At 39.2% G+C, this 21776-nt stretch overlaps 1 protein-coding gene across 12 annotated transcripts in view; it reads left to right on the forward strand.

Moving 5' to 3' along the window:
• The window catches only part of EYA4 (EYA transcriptional coactivator and phosphatase 4), a 390423-nt gene that overhangs the window by 117061 nt on the left and 251586 nt on the right, over nt 1-21776 (forward strand). Inside the window, exon 1 of one of the 12 annotated variants that reach the window (XM_040429170.1) lies at nt 19199-19364. The exons of the other annotated variants lie outside the window; for them this stretch is intronic. The gene's annotated coding sequence lies outside the window, so the exon portion shown is untranslated. Of the gene's footprint in view, nt 1-19198; nt 19365-21776 lie in introns of those variants that run through there. 12 annotated transcript variants of the gene reach the window in all.

Here is a 21776-nt window from a genome sequence, read left to right on the forward strand (position 1 = left end):
ACTAGTTATCTATGAATTCCTTATGGATTCCACTAACACAGACCATAAGTTATGGTATTATAAAGCTGCATTCACCTGACCTTGTAACAGCCGTGTCAGTTTTTGCAGACCACAATCCATGGATCTACAAGACATGCAGACCACCCGCGTGCACCCCCCATGGTCGGTGTCCATGTTTTACAGATCCACAGTTTGCAGTCCACAAAACAGACACGGCTGTCGAATGGTCGTGTGAATGCGGCCTAATGGAGCAGAGCAATGGACAATGTATGCACAATATATGTATTCATTATTTTTACACAGTATATACGCACACTGCATATTTACATTATCCATGTAACATATGTACATATAAATAGATGCCCATTACACATATTACACGCTTCATATATACACCACATTATATACATACACACGCATATTACATGTACACTAACCTGAAATAGATTAAATTTGGATATCATGCAGCCAGCCTAGGACATTAGAACAGGAACCAGGATGACTGCTGGGCAGTAAACATTGTGCAGGATGCAGGCTCCAAACTTTCTCTCTGCTGTCTCCCCCTCCCTCTCTGGCCCAACTGCTGGGCCAGTTTCTGCATAAAATTAAAATAGCCAAGAGCTGCTGGAGAAGGAGGGGGTTCAGGCAGACTGGGGGATATTTATCAAAACTGGTGGATGAGAAAAGTGGCATTTTTGCAACCAATCAGATTCCACCAAAGCAGCTCTGAAAAATGAAAGGTGAAATCTGATTGTTTGCTAGGGGCAACAACTAAGCCAATTCCCTTTACACCCGTTTTGATATATTTCCCCTACTGTGTGTGAAGCTGTAGACAGCCATGGGCTCTAGACAGGGGAAGCAGGACTAGGACTGGTGGGTAGAGCCTCACTCCAGACATTTTCCTCTGCTGTTAGAGTCCATTTGCACAACCTTAAGCCGTCAATGCACGTATTGCGAACCACAAACAAGTGAATGTGTCTGCACCGAAATGCAGGATTCAAACAAATGGTTCCCGTGCATTGCGGACCACAATTGGCGGTCCGCAGCACGTGCGGTTTATGTTCGTGTGAATCTACCTATATAGCGCTGCTGGCAGGTAATACAGTAGAGGTAATTACTGTGGAAGTGGTGGGCCAATGGGGGGATTCACTGACTCCTATGCTGGGCCAGTTGGAGCCGGCAGGCATGGCAGATATGGTGCTTCTTCCTGCTCTCTACGCTCTACCCATACTGCAATTATGTTATAATTTTCCTAGTTAAGGGCTCATGCACACGACCATATGTGTTTTACTGTCTGCAAAAAATGGATCCGCAAAAAATACGGATGACATCCATGTGCATTCCATATAGGCGATCTCTATCAGACAGGAACCTAGCACTAAATCCTTCCTGTTATGTGCCATCACTGACATCCTACATGCGATCCTGGCCAGGGGATTCTACGTAACAGGTGTTATGTGCTTATCCTGATGACTACCCTCCCTGCGAAGTGAGTGCACATACAGTCCTGATCAAAAGTTTAAGACCACTTGAAAAATGGCAAAAAAAATCATATTTTACATTGTTGGATCTTAACAAGGTTCCAAGTAGAGCTTCAACATGCAACAAGAAGAAATAAGAGTGAGCATTCAATTAATTGAAAATAACGATCAGCTGATCCAAATTTTAGGACCACATGCCTTTAAAAGGCCAAATCTGTGCAAAGATGTAGATTCATTGTCATTTTCTGTCAGGTAGTCACACGTCGTGATGGCAAAGGCAAAAAACTCTCCCTTTTTGAACGTGGTCGGGTTGTTGAACTGCATAAGCAGGGTCTCTCACAGCGCGCCATCGCTGCTGAGGTGGGACGCAGTAAGACAGTCATTTGGAATTTGTTAAATGATCCTGAGTGGAAGACCCAAAAAAATTTCATCATCACTGAGCCGGAGGATCCAATTGGCTGTCCGTCAAGACACTGGACGATCCTCAACCCAAATTAAGGCCCTTACTGGTGCTGACTGCAGCCCCATAACCATCAGACGGCATCTGAGACTGAAGGGCTTCAAAAACAAAAAATGCTGGTTTGGACTTTGCAAGAGAGCAGCAAACATGGGACCTTCAAAGGTGAAAGAAAGTTTTATTCTCTGATGAGAAAAAATTTCACCTTGATGGTCCTGATGGTTTCCAACGTTACTGGCATGACAAGAAGATCCCACCTGAGATGTTTTCTACGTGCCACTGTGGAGGGGGCACCATAATGGTCTGGGGTGCTTTTTCCTTCAGTGTAACAATGGAGCTTCAGGAAGTGCAGGGGCGTCAAATGGCCGCTGGCTATGTCCAGATGTTGCAGAGAGCATTCCTCATGACTGAGGGCCCTCGTCTGTGTTGTAACTACTGGGTTTTTCAACAGGACAACGAAACAGTACACAATGCCCGCAGGACAAGGGACTTCTTCCAGGAGAATAACATCACTCTTTGGGCCCATCCTGCGTGTTCCCCTGATCTAAATCCAATTGAGAACCTTTGGGGATGGATGGCAAGGGAAGTTTACAAAAATGGACAACAGTTCCAGACAGTAGATGGTCTTCTTGCAGCTGTCTTCACCACTTGGAGAAATGTTCCCACTCACCTCATGGAAACGCTTGCATCAAGCATGCCGAAACAAATTTTGGAAGTGATAAACAATAACGGCCGAGCTACTCATTACTGAGTTCATGTTTGGAAGTTGGATTTCTGTTTTGGGGCGGTTTAGTTTTTTTTTGGAGGTGTGGTCCTAAACTTTTGATCAGCTGAAAAACAGCCTGTTTCAATTTATTCGTTGTTTTCATTAAATTGAATGCTCAAAAAATGTTTTGTCTCACTCCTATTTCTTCTTGTTGCATGTTGAAGCTCTACTTGGAACCTTGTTAAGATCCACCCATGCTAAATATGATTTTTTTGCCATTTTTCAAGTGGTCTTAAACTTTTGATCAGGACTTTATGTTTGGTATTAATAAAAAAAATCTAATTTTTATGGTCATCATTATTATTTTTACAGTTTTTAAAAGTATTGATCTTCGATGAGCATTTATCTTTTATTTTTTGTTCTTGGTGGTCTCTTTGGTTTACACACTACCTCCTCACCAACACTCTTATTTGTCAACCAAGTACTGCTGTCACCACTCATATATAGAGTGGATATAAAAAGTCTACACACCCCTGTTAAAATATCAGGTTTCTGACAAAAATAAATAATTTCAGAACTTTTTCCACCTTTAATGTGACCTATAAACTGTACCACTCAATTGAAAAACAAACTGACATCTTTTGGGTGGAGGGAGGAAAACAAAAAAAAACTAAAATAATGTTTGGATAAGTGTGCACACACTCTTATAACTGGGGATGTAGCTGTGTTCAGAATTAAGCAATCACATTCAAAATCATGTTAAATAGGAGCCAGCATACACCTGCCATCATTTAAAGTGCCTCTGTATAACCCCAAATAAAGTTCAGCTGCTGTAGTTGGTCTTTCCTGAAATTTTCTGTCACATCCAACAGCAAAAGCCATGGTCCACAGAGAGCTTCCAAAGCATCAGAGGGATCTCATTGTTAAAAGGTATCAGTCAGGAGAAGGGTACAAAAGAATTTCCAAGGCATTAGATATACAATGGAACACAGTGAAGACAATCATCATCAAGTGGAGAAAATATGGCACAACAAGAACTGGACGTCCCTCCAAAATCTATGAAAAGATGAGAATAAAACTGGTCTGAGAGGCTACCAAGAGGCCTACAGCAACATGAAAGGAGCTGCAGGAATATCTGGCAAGTACTGGCTGTGTGGTACATGTGACAACAATCTCCCGTATTCTTCATATGTCTGGGCTATGGGGTAGAGTGGCAAGACGAAAGCCTTTTCTTATGAAGAAAAACATCCAGGGCAGGCTACATTTTGCAAAAACACATCTGAAGTCTCCCAAAAGCATGTGGGAAAAGGTGTTATGGTCTCATGAAACCAAGGTGAACTTTTTGGCCATAATTCCAAAACATATGTTTGGCGCAAAAACAACACTGCACATCACCAAAAGAACACCATACCCACAGTGAAGCATGGTGGTGGCAGAATCATACTTTGGGGCTGTTTTTCTTCAGCTGGAACTGGGGCTTTAGTTAAGCTAGAGGGAATTATGAACAGTTCCAAATACCAGTCAATATTGGCACAAAACCTTCAGGCTTCTGCTAGAAAGCTGAACATGAAGAGGAACTTCATCTTTCAGCATGACAACGACCCAAAGCATACATCCAAATCAACAAAGGAATGGCTTCACCAGAAGAAGATTAAAGTTTTGGAATGGCCCAGCCAGAGCCCAGACCTGAATCCGATTGAAAATCTGTTGGGTGATCTGAAGAGAGCTGTGCACAGGAGAAGCCCTCGCAATCTGACAGATTTGGAGTGTTTTTACTAAGAAGAGTCAAAGTCAAAATGTGCCATGCTGATAGACTCATACCCAAAAGATTGAGTGCTGTAATAAAATCAAAAGGTGCTTCAACAAAGTATTAGTTTAAGGGTGTGCACACTTATGCAACCATATTATTTTATTTTTATATTTTTTTCTTCCCTCTACCTAAAAGATTCAGTTTGTTTTCAATTAAGTGGTACCGTTTATAGGTCACATTAAAGGTGTGTATGTATATATATATATATATATATATATATATGTGTGTGTGTAGTAGATTCCTTACTACTTTCTACTAGCTCCCTGAGCAGTCTATATTTCCAACTACATCTATTATATAATTTATCTCTATACATCACCGGAAGTTTGGTGCTCAAAGAACAACCCTCTCCCCTTTTTTTGTGTCAAGAAGTGATTTGGTGCACTGGAAGTATCCCCTCAACAGACACCATCTCTTCCTCACACTTCTTCAACCATTATATCTGTACGGTAATTTTTTTGATATCATGAAACACTCTGTTGAGCTGCCTATCGTTATCCCTAAAAAATTTGAATAACCTTCCCCCTTTTTTTTCTCTATTACAATGTGCCATAATGGCCACCATAAAATTCAGGGAGTGCAGGTTCCGCATGCATGTTGGTTCCACTCTACTTTTTACCATTTTTGGTGCCATAACGGCCTCCATTAAATCCAGGGATGCAGGTACCAACATGCATGCTGAGCCCACTCTATACCTCTCCTGGTGCCAAATGGCTTCCAATAATACAATGAGAGCAGGCTACAGCTTTATACTTATTCTAATTAAAATCAGCCTATGGGGCAGACAGGCTAGTCAGGGGTGCAAGACCAATTGGAGACAGCCACACCTCCAGCTCCAATACAACTACAAAAAAGGGGGGCAGTCAGCACATCCCAGGAGTTCTTCGTCACAGTCACAAAAGTTGCTGCCAACCATTTTCTCCAGTCTCAGGAAACTACTAGCAGCTTGAAAAATGTAGCAAAAGTATGCCACCCCTGTATTGCACACGCAAGATGCGCATATTACATTGGCGATTTTTGCAATCAAGAAAATAATGACTGGAGATCACAAATTCTAGAATTTGCGAATTTATGGTGAATATTAGGCCAAAAATTTGTGAAATATCTGGAAAACGAATATTGCCTATGTTGCTCATCACTAGTTACCATATGTACACAGATAATTTTTACACTAGTGTATCCCTTTTTAAATCCTTCCATGCTGCAAACACAGGGGCTTTTGGGACAGTACACAAAAACAGAGTGGGTTTCCAACTACAAAAAAAGGTGGGTGGGGGTCTTTTCAGGAAGTCATATTTTTCCAATATATTTCTTGTACAATTAAGGTGTTCATATCACGTTTTTCCCATCCGTTTGACGTATACGTCGGGAGAAAAGGATACAAAAGCACTGCACAGCGTGCTATTGTATCCTGCAGTCTGGTAATAAAAATGTATACATTTTATTTTACAATGGAATTCTATGGTGACGGATGCAACTCAGCCTAATTCCAGGACTTGATCACTCAAAAACAAATTTTTATTAAAGGGCTATCCGATCCTGTAAACACTTGAAATGCCCGTGTCCCTCATACAGAACATGCTCACCTGGTCCCTCCCTGATGCTGCCCCTGCAAGTGCCCTTGTGAAGAACACAACATCCAGAGAAAGGGAGTGCAGCCAAAAGCAGACAACGACAGTGACCCTTCCTTTGCATCACGTTTGATGTCACCCGTGAAGCTAGGGGAGCAAGTCACCATCACGGCCTGCTATTGGCTGAACCCCCGTTGCCAGATGTTGTGATCTGCGCGACGGGGAGATGCAGCCGCGACCGTGCAGTGAATCCAGAAGGACGCAGGCGTCGGGGATTAGGTAAGTAAATTCTGTTTGAGGGACCCGGGCATTTCTGGGGTTGTTCATAGGATCGGATAACTCCTTTGAGGCAGTTAACTGCACAGAAGCCCACATCTGTCTGTTCCAGAATGTGAAACCCTCGCAAATGTTCTTGGTCAAAAAAAAAAACAGCCTGCTCACTGACTATGTCACCCTGTATTTTAGAAGTCATGTGGTTCAGAGAATAATTTCCTCTGATGTTTGACACCATTTTATTTTATATTATTCTATGCACTAATTTACATCATACTTGCTGGATACATAGACTTGATCCAAAGTGTATTACAACTAGTGTTGAGCGAATCGAAGTGAAACTAATTGACTTTGATCTGAATTTCATTTTTTTTCTTAAAATGGCGGCTACATGTGTTACAAAAGTAAGAAGCCCGGGAATGCAATATGACCATTAATGCCAGACAATCAGCGGATAGCTATCCCCTGTAATGTCACAGCATAGGGAGAGCATAGGGAGAATGCAGGGACAGTGCAGACTCAGTGTAATCGCCTTGGGCATCTTGTTAACTTGCTGCGCCATTCATTCTTAATCTGTTCTGTTATACATAGACTTACTGTGCATCAGACTCATTGTCAACAGGTGGTCTAATATATAGGGGTGTTTATCTAGTTCATCCGCTGTGCTATTCATACTTAAAGGGGTTCTGCAGTTTCTCTGGATAGATCATCAGCTTCTGATCAGCGGGGGTCGGACCCCCGAGACCCCCGCCGATTAGCTGTTTGAGAAGGCAGCGGCACTCCAGCAGCTCCGCGGCCTTCTCACTGTTTACCAATGGCCCAGTGACGTCGCCACTAGTATCAACTGGCCTGGGCGGGGCTAAGCTCCATTCAAGTGCGGGTGTCGTACCCCCACTGATCAGATGCTGATGATCTATCCAGAGGATAGATCATCAGTTTAAACAAAGTGCAGAACCCCTTTAATCTGTTCTGTTATACATAGACTTACTTTGCATCAGACTCAGTCTCAACAGGTGGTCTAATATATAGGCACGTTTATCTAGTATACTTGCTGCACCATTAATATTTCTGTTCGGTTATAGATAGACCCATTGATTAGTAGACAAGCAATTCGATTAGGCCCTGATTTACAAATTGGGATGATACACCTGTTTCATTCTACTGTTTGTGACGCATCCACATTGATTAATAGATAAGCAATTCTATTAGGCCCTGATTCACAAACTGGGATGATACACCTGTTTCATTCTACTGTTTGTGGTGTGTTCACATTGATTAATAGATAAGCAATTCTATTAGGCCCTGATTCAAAAATTGGGGTGATACGCCTGTCTCATTCTACTGTTTGTGGAGTGTCCACATTGATATTTAACCGCTTCTATTAGCTAAACAGTTACTGTGCTTTATTGTTCCAGAGCGGTCTTATTTAACACCCTGTGGGCAATGCAAATTTATTGATTCTTCATACAGCAGAGTTGCCCATGAGTTGATATTATTCTTTTAGCGAAAAGAAGAAAAACTACCACAAGAGGACACAGTTTTAAATTAGAGGGGCAAAGGTTTAAAAGTAATATAAGGAAGTATTACTTTACTGAGAGAGTAGTGGATGCATGGAATAGCCTTCCTGCAGAAGTGGTAGCTGCAAATACAGTGAAGGGGTTTAAGCATGCATGGGATAGGCATAAGGCCATCCTTCATATAAGATAGGGCAGGGGGCTATCCATAGTATTCAGTATATTGGGCAGACTAGATGGGCCAAATGGTTCTTATCTGCCGACACATTCTATGTTTCTATGTTTCTATGTTTCTATGTTTCTATGAAAACATTAGTCTTGTAGCAAATAAATTAGGCTTTTACTGAATAAATTATTCTGCTCCTGTATTAAAATCCCTGATTCCTATGACGAATGGCATTGAACTTGTAACCTGTACCTGTTGGTAAAGGGTAGACACACGATGCTCCCTTCAGTGCAGAGCATGTGCAGCCCCGGACATGTATGGGCATCACAGAACAGTTAGTGCTGAATACCACTTGGCCCTCCAGAAAGTTGGACTTGGAACGCCAAGTTTTAGGGTTAAAACCAGATGGGTCGAACTTTCTGGATGGATCAAACCTGGCAGCTGGATTATTGCCATATGGGAGGAGTGTCGTTGGCTATCGGAATAAACCACACAAATCGCTTCACCCACTCGACCCAAATTCATTGTAGCTAATACGTTCTTTTAGTAAAAGAATTAGTCTGCGTCGTTATTGCAATCGTTTATGGTCGGAACTATGACGTATTACCAGACAAATCGCTCCACCAACTGGACCCAAATTCATCATTCCTAGCTACCATGTTCTGTTATGGAAAACTTTATTCTTCATCACTCTGACAGCCACGACAAATTTTAAACAAATTCTATGTCACTGTGCAGTGCAACAAAATTTTAGCCCATGTGGATCCCTCCATAGGGTCTGGAATCCCTACCATTAATGGTATTTTGCTTTTAACATGTATAAGGGTTGAAACCTGATGGGCCGAACTTGCTGGATGGATCAAACATGGCAGCTGGATTATTGCCATATGGGAGAAGTGTCATTGGTTATCAAAATGAACCACACAAATGACTCCACCGACTCGACCCACTTCTGTTTTTGGCTTACACATACTGATCAAATACTGATGCAAAGCACTGACTAAAGACTGGCCGTCTGAAAGAGGCTCAAAATACCAGATTTTTATTTGCATCTGTTCAGAACGGATCCGTTTGTATTATCTTTAACATAGCCAAGACAGATCCGTCTTGAACACCATTTAAAGTCAATGGAGGACAGATCAGTTTTCTATTGTGCCAGATTGCGTCAGAGAAAATGGATCAGTCCCCATTGACTTACATTGTGTGCCAGGACGGATCCGTCTTGGCTATGTTAAAGATAATACAAACGGATCCATTCCGTTTTCACTGACGCAATCTGGCACAATAGAAAACGGATCCGTCCTCCATTGACTTCCAATGGTGTTTAAGACGGATCCGTCTTGGCTATGTTAAAGATAACACAAACGGATCCATTCTGAACGGATGCAGACAGTTGTATTATCTGGACGAATCCGTCCATGACGGATCCGCACAAAACGCGAGTGTGAAAGTAGCCTTACTATTATTAAGATATTGTCATTGTGTTTGAACTGTAGTTGCATTCTATAGAACAGGCATGCTCAACCTGCGGCCCTCCAGCTGTTGTAAAACTACAACTCCCACAATGCCCTGCTATAGGCTGATAGATGTAGGCTGTTCGGGCATGCTGGGAGTTGTAGTTTTGCAACAGCTGCAGGGCCGTGGGTTGAGCATGCCTGCTATAGAATATCATGTGAATTGGTTTTATATTTTATTATATTATATTGCATAGAAGGGTTTTATATATGCCCCATTTATGATTGTATTCATGCTTCATTTTCATTATTTACATATATTCTATATGGTGGTAGCATAGAAAGTTAATTGTAAGTTGACTGGTGATTTAATTACATTAGGAATGTTACCTTCAATTCTCATCTTCCCCTTTTAGTCCATGTTTGTTAGTTTTTTGAAGATTTCCTGGTTTTGTGGTAGACGGGCTAAGGTTTTGTCAGTGCAGATGTAAAATTGATAGTGAGGAGGGATGCCTAATGTTAGTTTGATACTAGCGCTAGGGTCCAGCAGGGAACAGCCTGCCAGATCTCTCTGCATTCTGGAATTGCTGGAAGCTTGAATGTCTCCGTCTGGCCTCATTAGCCATAATGGGGACCGGCAAAGATCCAGCCGCAACGTGGAAAATATGCCGAGAATCAGCTGTAAGAAAACCGCTGCCAGATCCCTAGCACTAGTGTGAAGCTAGCCTAAGGGCTCATGCACATGGCAGAGTCATGTATATAGAGCCATGAGGTTAATAATTGTTGGCTGCACTGCAAAGCCATATTCTCCATCATTTGCATATGCATAGTGGTACTCTCCTCTTGAATACCTATGTACATACGGCTTCTGATTAAGCATACCCCAATTCTTTAAGTCTTAGATTCATTAGGAATTCAACAGGAACATCTGTGAGCTTCTATATGAAACTAGAGGCATATGACTATGTTGTGCCATACCTCTATTCTTGGATGAGGAACAATGCCAAATTGGGATTTTTATTTTTTTGCTGATGACTTAATCAATGTTTTCTCAACATTGAATGATTTCATATTTTTTTCTTCTATATTAAATGTTTCCATGAGTTTGTCCTCAACACTGAGTGACTCCATAGCTGTCAACAATTAAGCAAACATTGTTTTGTGTCATGTTGTTGTGACCCATTAGGCCACTGCTACTGATAGGCTTTTATGTGTTACATGTTTTTTTATGTATTATTAGTTATTGTACTATGTTATGTGAATTGTATGCAACTTTTGGCTGAATCATAAGGTTAATCCCAGGCCGTTAGGGGTGGGCAGTAACCCCTGGGCTGGGCTCTTTCCTGTGAAGTAAGTTAGTTAGCAGCTGTCAATTCAAGTGTGCTTAAAGGGGTTTTCTGAGATTTTTTTAACTGATGACCTATCCTCTGGTTAGTTCCTCACTATGTGATCGGTGGGGTTCTGACACCTAGGGCCCCTGCCGATCAGCTGTTTGAGAAGGCACTCTCAGTAGCATCATGATCGTCTCTCAGCTCACCAAGCACAGGGCTGTACATTGTATAGCGGCTGTATTCGGTATTGCACCATGCCACTGAAGAACATGACATCACACAGCCTAGGCAAAACTGTGAGAAGGCCGCAGCTGATTGACAAGGGTACCAGGTGTTGGACACCCAACGAGCACATACTGATGACCTATCCAGAGAATATGTCATCAGTATAAATATCTCGGAAAACTTTAAAGTTAACCCTTCAGGAATGCAAATAACCAAAACTTTAAAGATAACCCTTCAGGAATGCAAAAAAAATAAAAACAAGCTAGATGCAGGTAGACTGGGGCAACAAGGAATGCTGTGAAATTTTAACATTTGAGTATGGAAAAGTGTTAAGATCAAAGTTGGACATGCACCTTAAATTGTCGCTCCTGCAAAAACTAAAATCTCAGCTGTTGACTATAATCATGAAGATCCACACCCCTGTCCCCAAATTTCTCTAATTTATCTAAATTGTGTCAGCAACAGAGGCTTCCTGCTGCTTCCTGTTAGGCCACAGCTTGTGCTGACATGACAACGCGAGCCACTGTCATGAGCCAGTACAGAACCAGCATAAGAAATATATACTTCAGTATCACATAAGATTACAATGATGACTACTCCCATGCAGGCTACTAACGGGAACCATTGATGACCGCCCATCAGACAGTTCACTAAACTAAATGCAGCAAAGGGGGCACAGGGGAGCTGGAAGTGAGGAAGCAGCTTCAATATATGCAGCCAGATTTTCAAGAGTTCCAAGATTTAAAATAAAAATAAATTATATATATGACAGAGCAGGGTCTGCATAAAAAAAAACAACAAAAAAAACATTATTTGTCTCACATTAAAAACTTTTTACCCACATTTCTGGAGGAAAATTTTACTCATGCAGGATGCACTGCAATTAGCTCTTGTTAACCCCTGCATAGAAAATCATCCCACTTATTATTTATTTTACTTGCTTATATAGCGCTACTATATTCTGCAGCGCTTTACAGACATTAGCATCAGGCTGTCCCCAATTGGGCTCTCAATCTAAGGTCCCTATCAATATGTCTTTGGAGTGTGGGAAGAAGCCCACACAAACACTGGGAGAACATACAAAGTCCATGCAGATTTTGTCCTTGGTCAGATTTGAACCTAGGACCCCAGTGCTGCAAGGCACCAGTGCTAACCACTAAGCCACCATGCTAACCGCATATATAGCTTCAGAGATACATATGATATATAATGCCCCCAGAATTTCCTTCTCCACTATCTAAAGAGATATAGTTATATACTTAGATTACTTTAGAAATAGGAATAAATGAAAGGCAGCTTCACCTGTTTGTCTGAGATCACTACAGAGTAGGGAAGCTAATGACCATGTTAGTCCACCACTGAATATAGGGGAAGGTGGACCAAAAGGATAAACAGCAGGGGGCGCTACCAGAGAGGAAAATGCAAACCAATGTTGTAATAATACTTCAATGCATAGTAATACTTTTCATGAAGTAACCCCTTTAATTACCTTTTGCTGCTGCTCCAGCCTATCACTGGTCTGAGCAGTTACATGTGCATGAATGGCATGTGGGCACAGAAGCCAGTGATGGCTGCAGTGATCACATTCATGATGAATCCTATGTGATTGCTGCAGGTCCATTGGGGACTAATGGAAGTGCTGGAGGACTAAGACATTTAAAAGCTGCGTGGGGGTTTTATCTTTATTTTAAGTAAGCGCATACTGTGTGCCCATTTTTTTAAATCATGGAAAATCCCTTTAAACAACTGCTAAATATAGCAGCTGTGTGGAGAGTCCTTCCACTATTGTGCAGTGGATGAATTAACTTGATCAGTTGGGTTGAAGAAATCTCTCCGGGGATAGGCACTTTCCCTCCTCTCAATCTCTGGGGATTAACTACATTTAGATTTCTGATAACTATTAGATTGGGGCTCTTCTAGCACTGCCAATGATCACTAGCATGGAGAACCAGAGTCACCAGTTCCTCCTCACAAGCACATGTACGATGAGGAGCTGTATATGTCCCCTACATACAATTCTACAGAACCCCCTGTAGTTCGTGGAAAAAGATAATTGAAGCAGCGCTCGCCGGCATTTCGGCCACTCAGAAGCACGGACACAGCCCGGACCCGGCTGACATGAATTGTAGACAAAAAACGAAGAAATCCAGCTTCTGAAAAATGTGTCACTTTATTCCAACGTTAAAAACTCCACATACAGGAAAAAAACGTACAGGTTCTACGCGTTTCGGACCTAAAAAAACTTAATGGTCCATAAATTTTTTTTTTAGGTCTGAAACGCGTAGAACCTGTATGTTTTTTCCCTGTAGGTTGTAGAGTTGTATGAAGTACCTATATGTATGTATATACACATGCTAGATTTATACTGCATGAATCAATTCCTTTTTTTCAGGGTAGAAAATGTTGGTTTTCACAAAATCTTCCATGGCACATTATTAGCTCCATGCCACATACAGACTCGGAACACAGCGCTGGCAGAGTGTGGGTGGCTCTAGGTGTTTTACTCTGCTCCTCATAGAACAATGCATGTATTCATAGCACAATAGGCACCATTCTTTGCCAGTCAATAGTTATCAGATGAGCTGCTGCTGTGGCTACTGAGCATTATGTCATTGCATTTCACTCCTTTCCCATCCCCAGTGACATCCTCCTTCCAGCTAAATGCAGGTATACAATAGAAAAGCTCCTTTTGAAGTAGTTTTCAGTATCGCTCAATTGTGGGAAGAAATGTTCGCTCACAAAAATAGTCCTATTCTCAGTTAATAGGCGCATGCTCGAATGTATAATAAGTACAAATTTATTATATATTGTTAGTGCGGTTTTACTTTACTTGGATATGGAGGTAACTGTTGATTCTATTTTGCAATTAAATGTTTGATTGTATTTGTATTTTACTATGCTAATTTGGTTCTTAAGCATCCACTATAACATAATATTGTGGGTTACGGCTTTAGCTGCTTATTTGTTGCTGTTGCTTACGTAAGTGAGATTTACGACACTACCTAAAGGAAGATGCATTGATTGTCCTTAGGAACCGATCACAGCTCATCGTTCATTTTATATTCAGCTGTTGATAAAGACAGCCTTTTTAGTCTTTTACTCAGGTTTCATAACTCTGCCCCATAGTATCTGGATGTTATTTAGAACTAGCATCCTATTTGATTTTAATAGAAACAGTACAGAGATTTCTAGTTTTTAAGGATGTATGATGGGGACCCTTGTCGCAATATATGAGATTCTAAAACTAGCTAAAAGGCAGTTGAAATAGTACAAAATAGGAATGAATGTATTTGCCCAGGAACCAAAACCAAGAATGCCACATACCAACAACTGGCTAGTTCGTAATTATATATGTTTTTTCTCCAGGTGATAGTGGTACAGTTTAAGAACATGCCATAAATACTACTATATTTAGTGGATGCTAAGTAGAAATGAATGTGGCTTAAAACTGATAACATTTGGGAAATTGGTACCTACAGTATTATGGGTAGATGAAGTCAAGAATTTTGCAGCACATATCAATTGCTATCTGCCTCAAGGGGTTTATTTTCCTCTGTGTAGAAGAACAGGTTGGACTTAATGATCACATTTCTTTTTTAACCTTATTATGTTACTGTAGGTCCTATATGTATAAAACTTTTGATCACCATTTTTGCACATATTCTTCGTATCCAACAGTTTGTTGTCAATATCCTCCAAATGCATAAAGCAACTTCTTCTACATTACAAACTACATCAGACCTTGTTGCCCCTGGAGGCTGAACCTTTTTTTTTCTCTCCAGATGGAGGGAATACACATGGCAGGAATTTACCAAACCCTGCACTTGCTTTAAAAACTAACAATAGAGGGGCTTTGTAACTTTTTGGATCTCATTTTTGGCATTTTTACACCACTCCAATTTTGAAAAATGTGTTGGAAAAAGTCACAAACTCACTCCAGTAAGAGGGTGTAAAAAAACAAACAAACCTGTATTAACATATCTAGACAAAACTTTTAGGTTTAAAGATGCACCAAAACATGAGACGTTTCATAAATTTGGTGCAAAATATAGACTGTAGACTCCAGCAGAACTAACTTTCAATATTACCCTCATGATACATTTCCCCCGTTGTCCTGTGCAGAGATTTTACACAGAACATATTTTCGCTACATTTTTTGTATAAGCCTTTTTGATACTTATAAATGAATCATGTTATCCCTTATATGTGGCACCTCTTTGTTTCCTTACACATATTTCTGTGATATAGGTTTACTGGTGGATGTATATATATTTTACTGGTATTTAGCTAATAATTCAATTTTCTTGGAAGCCACCAGCTGTATCAATATCTCCCTATGGACTGAACAACTATGTATCCTCATCATTTGTACAGCAAAGGGCAGAAGGACTTCAATTTGCAAATAATGTTATCTTGTTATGCATAATATCTCTTTACATGTATTTCATCTACCGGTAATTTTCTATCTATTATTTATTCTACACTGGCTGTCATTTAAGATTTTAAAGCCCCCAAGAATAGGATGCTTGAGCATAAAAATGTATTCATGACTCCAACAGTCCTGGGAGATGGGTCTAAGAATAAAGCTGTGGTATACTAGCCGGGTCAGAGGACGGCAGACCCTTCTTAATCTGAACTGCCACAGCTTACTCACAGAGTTCATCAATTATGTTTTATGAGTTTTAACCCAAGTCAGACGCCTATCTGTCATTTCAACATTGTAGTGGTGACAAAAACTGGTGCCGAAAATGTGTTGCAGGTGTAACTTTCACTCAGACTATTTTTGGGCTGGTCAGTCTGTCTGGAGTCATCTAGGGAAAGAGCGCCATCTTGAGACTCAGATCAACAGTTCATGTTTCATGCTGTAATAGACTGACCTGGCATGGAAGGCTTGGCTGCATTGTGTGTGTGTGTGTGTGTGTGAAACCTCTAAAGGTGTCAATTGCACAGCAATTTGATAAAAACTGCTATTTACTGGAGCTGGTAGAATAGTGTATTTTCTTTCTTTTCTACAATTTTTTTTCTACTTTTTTCTTAGACAGAATATAAACCTGTGAAGGTCAACTGTACTGTATAATGACTGGGTGAAAAATTTAATATTTCTGTAATGCTATATATTATTGAATACTACATTGTCTCAGAGAAATAGATAGATAGATAGATAGATAGATATGAGATAGATAGCTAGATATGAGAAGATAGATAGATAGATAGATAGATAGATAGATAGATAGATAGATAGATAAATAGATATTGACTAGTTTCTTGTCTCTGTCTTTTTCCTTACATTATCATGTCATTACATTCATTTACATTAAACCTAAGCCACATTTTTTCATATAACTTTTTTAGTTGCTATCACTTTTATGTATAGGAAATAAATATATATGTAGTAGTTGCACCAAAACATGGAGCCTGAAGCAGGCCAAAAGCTCCCTGTGCCCTATATGTAAACGATGTGTGATAGTTGAGGGCCCTGTTACTGATTGATTCAGTATTGGAGGAGCCAAGAGCTTCAAGTTACAGCTTTGGATTTGCCTAATACAAAATAATAGTTCATATATGATTTTAGGCCACATAATATGACATCAGTTTATTCAACATCAGACTTTCGGATATTTTTTTTTTAAGAACCTAACGTGATTTTTATATTCTACATAAACTTGCCTTAAAGGGAACTTGTAATCTTTTTCATGCTTCCTGAGCTATGGATTTTATGAAATCCTGATTGGCTCCCTCATTACAGAGAGTTATGTTTTACTCTGTAAACTTTTAAGTGAGCCGGGTACAAGGAGAGTCCATTGTGCAGCTTCATTTGTATATAGAGAGACACCTATCAAATAAGTCAACCCACATGGAGAGAAGCTGGTGGGGAGTCCCCGAGAATTTTTTTTCTTATTCCCAGCTTTGTTTTTAAACTATGGGGGCCATTTACTATACTGAAATATGCGTAAATTAGGCGTATTTCAGGCACAGATGGCAGTGAAACTGTTAGCTGCGCCTCTGTCTGCAACTTTGCCTCGCTCACGCCAGGTCTAAAAAAGTGGAGTGGGCGTGGAAGAGGATGGGCCGGCAGGACCTACTCATTCACCATTTTCCACGCCTGTTTTAGGCTTGGAAGCTGTCTTAAATTTAGAACTGGCGCTGGATGCACCAAAGTTATTGAGAGGCCAACATCTCTTCATAGCTTTGGCGGATTCACCACCAGCACAGGGCCTTTATTAAGACCGGCAGCAGTGAAATGCTGCAGTGTTTCTATAGTAGCTCTCTGTAACGATGGAACCTTTTGGGATTTTATCTGCCTGTGGTTCAGGCAACATTTAGCGGATGACAGGTTCCCTTTAAAATATCTACTGCATTACCTCATGATCTTCTAGGTATTTGGAATACCTTCCATTCCTTACTATTTTATCTTGTAAAGCAATGTATGTACTTCCATGTGAATGTTATTAAAGGACACATCTAGGCATCTGCTCTCCCAATTATAGTTGACTGATGAGCTTCCATTTGTCATGTTGTGACAGGTCTGGCGCTAATAAGATATTGGACACATAAACATACCCATGAGACAGGTAAAATTCAGTAGAATGACTGGCACATGGCCACGAATATTTATGAAGAATAAAGTGGACTTCTTGTCCATCGTAATCAGGCACATTTTTGCAGCAACACTTTGAATGGCTGCAAAATAAAGGTTCCTTGTTTTTTGAAGATATGGATATGATGTATTTGTGAAGTTCCTATCTCAAGCAAGAAAAGGCCAATAAGTATCATAACAGCAGCAAAGTCTGAAAATGAAATGTGTGTTATCCAGTTGCTGACAAATGAAGTTAGTCATGTGTTATGCCGATAGAATTACAGCTCCATTGTAGTTCCCATCATTATTAATATGAAAATGGATATTGTCTCTGTGAGAACCATCCTGAAAGCCTCCTGCAGGTTTATTTAACCCTATTGTATGCCCGTCCCTTGTAAGTAGGTCACATAATATGTGACGTTTTCTAGACTATAGCTTCGTATACCTCGATGAATCAGGCTGTCTATAACTATCGATTAGTTTCGTATGATCACATATATAATGGTGTGTATGCCATTCATAATACCAAAATGATTTGAAATTTTATGGGAATGGCTTTGTGGGATATGGGATGACAGGGAGTCAGGGGGTTAAAAACTCTTCTTGGGTGGCTTCTGAATCAGCAGTGGGCCTCCTGTGCTCTTTGACATCTCTGGAGTCCCGAGTCACCTCTCCAGCAAAAACTAAAGATATAATAGCTATCTCGTTTCTACTAGCAGACATCCATATTTCCTAAGGTTGGTAAAAATTGTATGAAGGATAGATTAGAATGTTCTGGAATGCTTGCAGAAGGTAGGGTGTAGTAGTAAAGGGCTATACAGAATATAAAATGAACTACATACATAGACTAATATATACAGTATATATATAGAGAGAGAGAGAACTGGCGGTACAACAAATTATTTGTCGCACTGCATTTACTACTTTTTTACCTCTTTCAGAATATATTCCGTTTCTAGAACATCCAGTACTAGTTGCAATTGGTTTTTACCACAAAGCACACAATTTTTTGGGTTTAGAAGTTATTATTGTGAGATTGTGAGAATACATCTACTACTACTACTCTTACTATACTACTACTACTACAGCAACTACTACTACTCGTTACATAATAATAAAACCTGTATTTATATAGTACCATGGTATTCCAATGAGGCATACACATTTCACATAGTAAATATACAAAACACACAAACTGATATAGAAAAAAATAAATCTAAAATAGAGCAGTCCTTGCCTGTAAAATGCAGTTTCCTCTGCTTACTCACTACATTTACAATTACAACACTAGGTGGACTCTTATCTCATAGACCCCATTCACAATTTAGAGGAATCTTGAACAATAAGGAACAGATGCGTCACTGTGACAGCCGGTGAGCAGAGTCTCAGGAAGGTGGCTTGATAAAAAGATCCTAAGGGCATATGCAGCACACTAGATACCCACAGAAAGGTAGGAGCTGTTGGTGGTAGTGACCTCTGAGCAGAAGTCATCTTACTATAAACAGAAGGGTGTGGAAAGCCATTGGTTTGCAAAGGACTTGTTTACTATCTAGATCACCTCTTTAGTTAACTTAAATAACTGCAGGAGATGGCAGCAGTGTGACAGCTCAGGGGAGGACGGGTTTCAGTTCTGCTCAGTTCAGGACAATACTGACAGCTTACACAGGAGCCTGGGGTACAGAAATCCAGAACCTGCTCTATTACTACTGAAGTTCACTGGGATTGTGTGGTTTTCTAAATGGAATACTGGATATAATATTGGTTTTTGGTTTCTTCTGAACTTTTTGAAATTTTTAAAGGTGAGTTTACTATTTAACACTTAACAATTCATTTTGTTCTGTATGACACTTAATGCAACTTGGCCGATTATGGTATATTGTAGTGACAAAGAATACAGTTTATCGAGGTCATTTACAGATGAAGCAGAGCTGAAAATGCATGATAATGAAGAAGCAGGTTCACTTGCAGTCCTGTGTAAAATTGCATATGGTAAACTGTGATATTGCATAACTTTGCTATAGTAGTAATGACTATATATACTATAGATAGATAGATATTTGTGTTCACGATGATGTTGTAGTGTGTGTATATATATATATATATATATATATATCTATTAGAAAGAGACATTTGCATTTAGGATGATTATAGTTTTATATTTTTGACTCAATATATTATCCTCTGCTAAGAAAAGAGATGTATTCATTAAATGCCTGTATGTGCTGGTTCACTAATGTCTATAACATGGGGCACAACTTGCAACTTCTTTTAGATACTTTTGTTATGATGAAGCATTAGGGTGGTTTGCTATGACACTAGTGTTTACAGTACAAATATAATAAGCAATTCACACGTCTCAAGCACTAGCCATGTTTTGTATATCTCGACTTACTTGGATCTGAACACCAGCTGTAGCTGATATAGAGTACGTAGCATAGTTGTATTTTTAAAGTTTCACCATTTTGCATAGAAATAGTAATACGACAGTCTGTAAGATGCAAAACCGTATATTTGGGAAAAAAATTAAAATAACACAAAAAACATGTTACATTATGACAGCCAATATACACTTAGGTCTGGCTTCTGATGAGCAGCGAGCAGTTAGATTCTGTTACAGGCTAGTTTTCTATGGTTTGTGCCAGTAGGTACATGGAGTGAGTCTGTCTTATCAGCTTACAGTATCTTACTAAGTGGGGATCATTATGTGTATCCAGATACATAGCAAGTGCATATGCAGAGAAGTAACTATTATTTCCATACTTTTCTTTTTCGTCAGGGTATATAATATATTCAGAATATTCATCTCATCCATACTTAGAATTTCTTTAAAATTTAGACTTAATGTAACTGAACCATAGCAAATAAATAAATGGAGGAATTCACTCCGTTACTTTAATACTAATCTGTTACAGAGTAATTAAATATATAAAATAAAAATATATATAGTATGTAAATTAATAACAACTATTTTTTTACTGACTCTAATATATATATATATATATATCTATATATACACACACACATATATATAGATAGATTAGTTTTAATATATTTATATATATATATATGCATTGAAACTAATATATATATGTATATATATATATATATATATATATATATTGTAATTATTATAAATTTATAGTGATAAATACAAAAGGATTAAGTGTTAGAAAATAGAACTTATGCTATGTCACTTTTATTTTATTTTAAGCATGGAAGTTTTTCAAGGCTTCTGAGGAGCTGGAATAAGCAGCCTTCTTCTACATTCACAGTTCCAAAAAAGGGTTAAGAAAGTTCTATTAATACCAGGAGTCAGTGTGGCTAGCTGTGAAAGATAAGATCTGTGACTAGTAAATCAAAATGCCTCAATAAAATACTTTGCTATACAATGCAAAACTAATATTACATTACATGGTGTTAGCTTTCTTCCGCACGCCTGTTTTCTATGTTAATGCCTTGATTTCTGTACTCTCCCTGCCTTAATTTACTAGCAGAACTCCTGCTCATAGAGCAGTTTGGTATACAAGAAAGATATATATATATAATTTTTTATTTTTTTATTTATTAATGCAATGGGCCATAGTAGAAGTCATACTCATGAATGGAAGTTCAGACAGAACCCGTTAGCCTTTTATTCAGTGAAGTCTTCTTTCCTACAGACTGACATCTAATGTGTGCCTGTGGGGTATACACTCTTTGAAGTGTAACAGTTGTGATGAGCGCTGTTATTAGGGCTTAAGGAGTTTGTGTTGATGATAGTATAGGTAATCTGGATTTAATGTCAATATTCTGACATGTAAAGGAAAAGATAAAGGGTTTGGAAGTCATGTTCACATCAAACACATAGTTATATCTATGCATAGTAAAAACCCTTTAATCTGGAATTAAAAGGACCTCCGTGGTGCTGGATTACCAAATGTAAAATATATAGACATCTTTTTCTTTATTAGCTTGCTTGTAATTTTCTCAGCATATACTGTATGTTAAATCTAAATACTTTGCTAGTGAGACTCATAATAATCTCATTCTGAATATATTGTTTAATTTCTTAACATTGACAGGCATTCTCCTAAGTTAAATCGACTGTTCTGGTGTTTCTATTATTGTTAAAGGGATTGTCCTACAAAAAGTATTCATCATTTTTCAAAATGGATATGAGTGCTTTTGCAACTGTATGTAATTAAAACATTTTGTATAGCCACTGAGTTATT

The sequence above is a fragment of the Bufo bufo genome, chromosome 4 (assembly GCF_905171765.1).
Source record: "Bufo bufo chromosome 4, aBufBuf1.1, whole genome shotgun sequence".
Taxonomy (NCBI): domain Eukaryota; kingdom Metazoa; phylum Chordata; class Amphibia; order Anura; family Bufonidae; genus Bufo; species Bufo bufo.